The following is a 7437-nucleotide window of genomic DNA, read 5'->3' as shown; positions in this document are numbered from 1 at the left end:
GGGTCGAGATACGATAAGATTTTGTGCACCATCTCTGCAATGAACCTAAAGCTGGGTTCAGACATGGCCCGTAGTAAACCTGCTGCTTCAACTCGCACATCTGCGCCATAGGCTGGGCTGCTGTTGATTTCTCGGAGCAGTGTGGATAGGTCATCAAATGATCTCAGAATAACGGAGACCGTGCCAAAATGACCAGTCCAGCGTTGGTCTAGGAGGCGCTTCAATGTCTCTCCCTTGTAGAGAATGGCAACGGTAGGCTTTCTGCAGAATTTGTAGAGCATGTTACACATAGTGAAAAAGTCCACCAAGGCCTGCTCTGCTGCCAAAGCATGGGTGACCACCAAATGTAATTGGTGGTTGAAACAGTGGACATAGGGTACATATCTCGGTGCAATTTTTGTTGGAGACGTTTTTGCACCCCTCCATGTTTACCTGACATCAGGGAGGCGCCGTCATACACCTGACTGATGATTTTCCCAGAACTCAGTCCTGCTTTTGTTAATTCTTCAATTATCGTGTCAGTCAGTGTTTCTGCGTCTCCCTGGTCAGCTGTGGCAATTGTCAGAAGACGTTCAGTTGGCTCATTCAGTTCATTCACAAAACGCACAACTATCGAAATATTCTCTCTTCCTGTCGGGTCTCGAGTTCCATCCACTTTTATTGTAAAAAATGACTCGCCAACCTCTTTCACTATGTGCTCCGTGACCAAAGTACTCATTATCTCTATCAAACTGTTTTGGGCTCAAACTCGCGTTTGAATCATCAGTGGCAAATTCTTTAAATATAAAAAAAATTTACTTACAGGCTGTGAGTCAGAAGCCCCAGACTGTCCTTGCAAAGTTGGAACTGCCCCACTTTATAGAACAGCCTTTGAGCACAGACCCATTGTAGACTATGCAGAACTGCAGGTTCAGAAAACAGTCCTCCCTAAAATGTGTCACACGGCGTCACACACAGCGGGCTGGAGTGAGGAACGTCCGGCGGGCTTGCGGCAACCACATGTGACGACCCCGGGCTGGACTCCGCTTCGTCCACGGTGAAAGCCGATCCGGTGATCCACAGCGCGAAGTTGATGTATTTCCTCAGCAACCAGCATAGATCAGCTCTAGGCATGATGAAGCGGATATCGTCCTCTTTTGGAAGACCAAACAAAGTAGTTTCGCTTTCACAACAAAACACACAGCATCTCCACAACATGGCAGCGGCAACAACAATACTACAGCGAGAATATATGTTACGCCTTCTTTCTTTGCGTGAACATTTGGGCGGTGTTATGCAAATTTCCCCACACAGTGACGTAGACATGTGGGGGCGTGTTTAAACGAGGCATTTTAGGAGGGCCTGGACCAGTCTTAACTTTTATAAAGAATATCTCTTTGGATTTGAGACTTTAGTCTTTGCAACTTTATAGATCTTCTTTATGCACCAAGAGCTTGTAACACTCCAAAGAGAAAGGAAAATTTTAAATCGCATCATATGACCCCCTTTAAAGGTTTCTGCGCCACTACTATCACCTAACGGAAGTACAAAAATAGGCCTACAGCATGTTTTCAACCTTTGCAAACGCCCCTTTCACGCATCAGTCTTCTCCCAGCTCAAACATCACAAACATAGCACTGCATCTATAAAAGTGGAGGCATGTCTCTCCACTAGACTATGTCTCTCTAGTAATAATTTTAACTTGAAGTTTAGCTTACCTGTCGAGAAGAAACTCTGTATGTTCGTTGTGTGGAACCCATTTCATCAAATTCCTCCCTCTTGTAAAAACACTGCGGTCCAAATGCAATGATTGGACGAACATTTTATGGTGCTGAGTCTTCCACAGAAGACATTTATTTATATTTTTACATTTAGACCACCTTAGTTATTAATTCAAATCAGGTTGTGAAGATACTCTAATGAGGAAAATGACCGAGTGCTGCACCCGTTACTGCTGGTGCTGTTCCTTTCTCTTCCGCTAGAGGGTGCAACACACTCTCTACCCGCTGAACGCAGAACAGCACACACTTCCTGTGCTCGCTCGGGACGGGTTGTCGATAAACAGCGAGCACATGCTGAGCACAATTTTTGTCGTTTTGTCTCATAACAAAATGACAACAACTTTGATTTAAATACTAATTTAGTTGCTTGACATTTTGCAGTTGCCATGTCTCTGCTATTAAACGCTGCACAATGAAATACTTCACTACTCAGGTATGTATGGTGTGACAAATACTATTCGCCACAGTTAGAATACAGTATGCAGACATTGGTAACTGTATTAGTTGCTTAATTTGTAGTCGCATTACTATATTTGGTCGCCGTGATTTTGCCAAGCAAGACATGTTCCTGGATCAACATCTTTTGTTGATCCTGAATCAACATTACTGTCCAAAAATATAGACTAAACCCTGATCATAAGCCTAAAACAGATATTACCTGAAAAGTTATCCCTCAATTCTGATTGGTTAATTGGAATGTTGTTCCAGGATCAACAAGGATATTGATCCAGGAGCATGTTGTACTTGGTGAAATCACGGTCACCTACTATATTTATATACATGGTGCATTTTTCGTTTTCATTATAGCTGTTATACCTGCATGTTCGTTGCATTATCCAGTGAGAGTTTGTATCTGCCAGTGCAAAACTATTTCATGTTTTCATTGTGATTTCAATCATTTGTATTGCAATAATGTTATACTTAAACATCATGTTTGTAGTGCAGTGCACACTTACAAGTGCATTGATTTACACAGCTGTTTTATTTGTTCATAGGGCATTGATGGATTGTATAACAGAGTTTACCACAGCCATGTCATGTGTGATTTTGTCTGTCTCGTCATTGCATGCTGCTTATCGGCTATTCAAGGTAAACATCCATTCAGTGTCTTGAATGCAGCAACTGTTAGTAAGATGCACATGCACTGTTATGACTTTTTTTTCTCTTTTCGCAGGACCACAGAGCCTCATCAGTGGGCTTCCTCCTGATTGGCTTTTCCTCTGTCCTTTCAGTCTTTTCTCCCAGTAACCAAACTATCAAATCACTCACAAACGATCTAGAATGGGCAGGTGAATCACTTGGTCCTGCTCTTATTACTTTTGACTTCTTGTGGTTAAGTGAGGACCACGTCACTGCTCGTATCCTCCTGATTGGCTCTACTTTTTTCATAATGCTCTCTGATTGGTTATCATCAGATGGGTTGGTCATTATGTCACGCTGCCTGACATTTTCCACCCTCTCCTGTTCGCTGACCGTGTGTGCGTTTGCTGAAAATGCAGCAGGGGCAGTAGGGAGTGTTGCCCTCAGTCTGCCTTTATTAGTTTCCCCAAGGACCAGATCTGGGTCTTTGGGTTCCCTCGTGATGCCTACAGAAGGACTTCTCAGATGGATCCTTAAAGTCATCATGGCATTAGGATGCTGGACCACTGGGAAGGCCCTTAATAAATACCTGTTTGATTTAAAAGACTGGGACTGACTAAAGCAATGGTTTCCAAAGACAACAGAGAACCACAAAATGCTACTTTTGTACTCAGATTATTATGAGGCTTACACTAATACTATACACTAACACTATACTGTTGCATGTAAAGGCCTTCTCTGTCTTAATAAGCTAACATTATATTGTAATGTACTACAGAAACTGGAGTTTTTTTAAGTTTGTAATCAAATAATGGAGTTTGCTTATAACATTAAATCCATTACATTGACGGCTAGTAAAATCCATGAGCAATGAATAAATTGTTTTAGCATCTACAACAATGAAGTCTTTGTAAAGAAAGAATGGGACTCTTTTGTTTAAACCAGTGTTGCCATGTTCTGTCATTATGAGCAACTTTGGTAAATGTGCATGATACATTTACTCATTAATTTAGATGTCCAGTTATATATGTGAATTTATTTATTTATTTTTTTGTAAAATAATATAATAATCAAGATGTCAAAAATGAAACTTAAAGGGATAATTCACCCAAAAATGAAATTCTGTCATAATTTACTCACCCAAACCTGCATGAATTTACATAACATTTACATTTATTCATTTAGCAGATGCTTTTATCCAAAGTGACTTACAAATGAGGAATAGAACAAGCAATTCATCAAAATTTCTTTCTCCTGCTGAACACAAAAGAAGATATTTTGTTTAGTCACTGCAGGTACATGTAGTTTGTTTTTCTTGTGAGATCTCATCTCTGACAACACTGGTTTAAAGATGCATAGTATTATATGTTTGTGCAGAGGACAGGTTGATTCAAACAATGAAGCACAGATAATAAACATCAGTGTATGCTGTTACAATTAATTTTTATTTATATATATTTTTAACCTAAATTGGTAGGTTTGGTGAATAAGTCACTAACTTGTGTAATTCAAAATTAGGATTTTGCATGGATTTGATTATATGAAACATGTTGAATAAAATATTAAAACCAAAACCAAATACAGACATTATTTCTTGCTCACTGGATGTGATGTTATTTTAAATATCACGCTGATGCATCTTGTTAATGAGGTGTTCGGCAATCACGAAGGACACATGGGAATAGCAAGCCTAGATTTAGTGCTTGTAGTGCACTAATGTAAAATCCTTTTAGGAAGTCTCCATTGAGATATGATTTTAAATTAGCCATAAGACTTATTTCTTCAATATTATGACACTTGTAATAGGGAAGGGGAACGCGATGAGGATGGTCCATTACAGTCAGGATTTAGTATCCTGGAGGCCTGAGCATAAGGCACTTTAATCATTCTGATTGATGATTATCCCTGGCACTTTGCAAACTATTGTATCATTAGACAGAGCATGGTATCAATAAAGTGTCCCATCAGTTTTAAATGTATTGTAGTAGCAGTAACACTCCTACTTCTGCCTCAGTTTAGTGGTGCTAGCTAAGGGAGGCACCTTTTGGTTTTGCTTATGCAATTGACTGTGGAATTGCTTTTGCTTGTACTTTTTAAAAACTCTTGACCCTCAGTATTAAACTTAGAGGCAAATGATTCCCTTTATGCCTTATTTTTGCCTAGTAGACAATTAAACTGACAAAAAAAGTCCTAGTATATAGGTACTGAAATGTCACAGAACCTTGCAAGTGGGCTCATTTGACTTGTAAAACAACTAGCAACCACCTAGCCCAGAAGAGTCATCCAGAACACCCTACCAAACAACAAGCAACCACTCTAGCAACTACCTTGCAAACACCTATAATTAACCAGAACACTGTAGCAAACACCCAGCAACCATGTAGAATACTCTAGCAAACACCTAGACCCCAACAACCATCCAGAACATTCTAGAAAACAATTATTACTAGTTACAAAACCATAGCAAACACTTAGCAACCATTAAAAACACCCTAGCAACAGCATAGAATACTCAAGCAAACAACTAGCCCTAGCAACCATACAGAACAATCTAGCAAATATTTCGCAACTATCTACAACACCTTAGCATACACTTAACAACTATCTATAAGTACATTAGCATACCTTAGCGTAGTGTATCGTAACTTCAATAACAAAAAAAAAGCCAAGTTCTGTCATGAAACTCTAGATGGCGCAGGCTGATGGGTCGTTTATGATTTTAATTAAAAAATTTTAATGACAGCGTTAAACTACTTGGAACAAGCTGATTGGTTCATGTTGCATATACAACCAATAAGCTTGCTGCTTTGCATTTAAATGGCTGGTTAGCATCCACTACAACATTTTGCAGCACACTTTCAGAGTTACTCTGAAACCCTCCACCTTCCCCAGCTCCACCTGTATAGATCTGCTAAGGGTTATTTTCTATGTTATTTGTGCAGCAGCAGTATGTCTTAAATACTCACAGCAACGTATCGGCATATGTATTGGCAGTAGCAAGTTCCTGTATTTGCTTTGCAGCAGCAGCAATAATCTACAAAAACAACAGCATAGCAGATCTATTCCGCCAAGACCAAATACATTAACATTGTCATGTCCATTACCATGCTAAAATATTCAGAGAGTTGTCATGAGAGAAATATAAACACGGTTTTCCCCTCTCCCCATTTCCCCCTCCATTGAAATTGCGTTCCAGGGAGATTGCTTAAACCCGCAAACTAAGAAACATTTTGCAACGGTAGTCCAATTTTGCATTCATTAAGATTCGCTTTAACTGTCCTCACTCTGCTGCCTGCCCTGCATCATGCCACAATATTATATTTATTTCTATCATGACAACTCTCGGAAGATTTATCATGGTAATGTAGATGACAGTGTTAATGTTTTTGGTCTTGGTGGAATAGACCTGCTATGCTGCTGCTGCGGCAGAGCAAGTACTAAGACTTATTTCTGCCAATTCATCCACAACATGCTGCTGTGAGCATGTAAGAAATACTGCTGCTGCACATATAACAGGATGACATACAATGGCGCCGCAGACGGCAGCCTCAGTGTTTGGCTCTCCAGTGTTTGTACTGTTTTTGTTCGTTTTTCCTGTTTTTTGTTTCTCAAACACGATCAGTTTTACCAGGGATGAGCTGCTGAACATTCGGCAGAACACACCACACAATCTTCTACCGGATTTCGTTTATTCGGACGTTTTGCTGAACGTTGTAGTCGGCGGAGCTGCTGCGCTGATCAAACGGTTCAGGACGCGCAGATGGGGGAAGAGAGCCAGCGTGCTCGTGAAGCTCAGGAAGCGTGGATTCAGAACGCCGTTGCTGAGCATCTATATGGCGAACCTCCGCTCTCTACCCAACAAAACGGACAAACTTCTTCTGCTCTCCCAGACAAATAAGGATTTTTCCTTACTAGACCCCCTGCAGTTTGCTAACCGAGCAAACAGGTCCGTGGATGATGCAGTCAATATGGGACTGCACTTCATCCTGCAACATCTGGACAAAACAGGGACTTATGTGAGGATCCTGTTTGTGGACTTTAACTCCGCTTTCAACACCATCATCCCAACACTCCTCCAGACCAAACTAACCCAGCTCTCTGTCCCTAGCTCTATCTGTCAATGGATCATCAGCTTTCTGACAGATAGGCAACAGCTAGTGAGATCTGGTAAATTCACATCCAACAACCACACCACCAGCACTGGCACTCCTCAGGGTTGCATCCTCTCCCCACTGCTCTTCTCCCTCTACACCAACGACTGCACCGCCAGGCACAAGAACAGTTTCTTTCCCCATGCAATCTACCTCATGAACAGTTAATGTTCTCCCATTGTGCAATTAAAGTACAGTATGTGCAATAACCTTATAATTATTTATCACCCTAAACCCTAGTACATCCTATTCCATCTATACCACACCGTACATACAATTTATTATTTTTTTGTGGTTTGTATTTATGCATGTGTATTTTATTCACATCTCATTTTTATTATCTGTGTTGTTGTTGTCTCCGTGTACTGGAAGCTTGTGACACTATAACAAATTCTTTGTGTGTGCAAACATACTTGGCAATAAAGCTCTTTCTGTTTCTGATTCTG

General features: G+C 40.5%; 1 long non-coding RNA gene across 1 annotated transcript; it reads left to right on the top strand.

The window, feature by feature from the left end:
* The first annotated feature begins 1977 nt into the window (after positions 1 to 1977).
* Positions 1978 to 3845, top strand: LOC107596750 (uncharacterized). Its single transcript, XR_001610397.1, has 3 exons — positions 1978 to 2193; positions 2756 to 2849; positions 2935 to 3845. It is a non-coding gene; the product is annotated as an uncharacterized lncRNA (long non-coding RNA).
* The last annotated feature ends 3592 nt before the right edge of the window (positions 3846 to 7437 follow it).

Source organism: Sinocyclocheilus grahami, unplaced genomic scaffold, assembly GCF_001515645.1.
Source record: "Sinocyclocheilus grahami isolate Dianchi unplaced genomic scaffold, SAMN03320097.WGS_v1.1 scaffold222.1, whole genome shotgun sequence".
Taxonomy (NCBI): Eukaryota; Metazoa; Chordata; class Actinopteri; order Cypriniformes; family Cyprinidae; genus Sinocyclocheilus; species Sinocyclocheilus grahami.
Note: the sequence above shows the minus strand (reverse complement) of the source record. Positions and strands in the feature narration are given on the sequence as shown.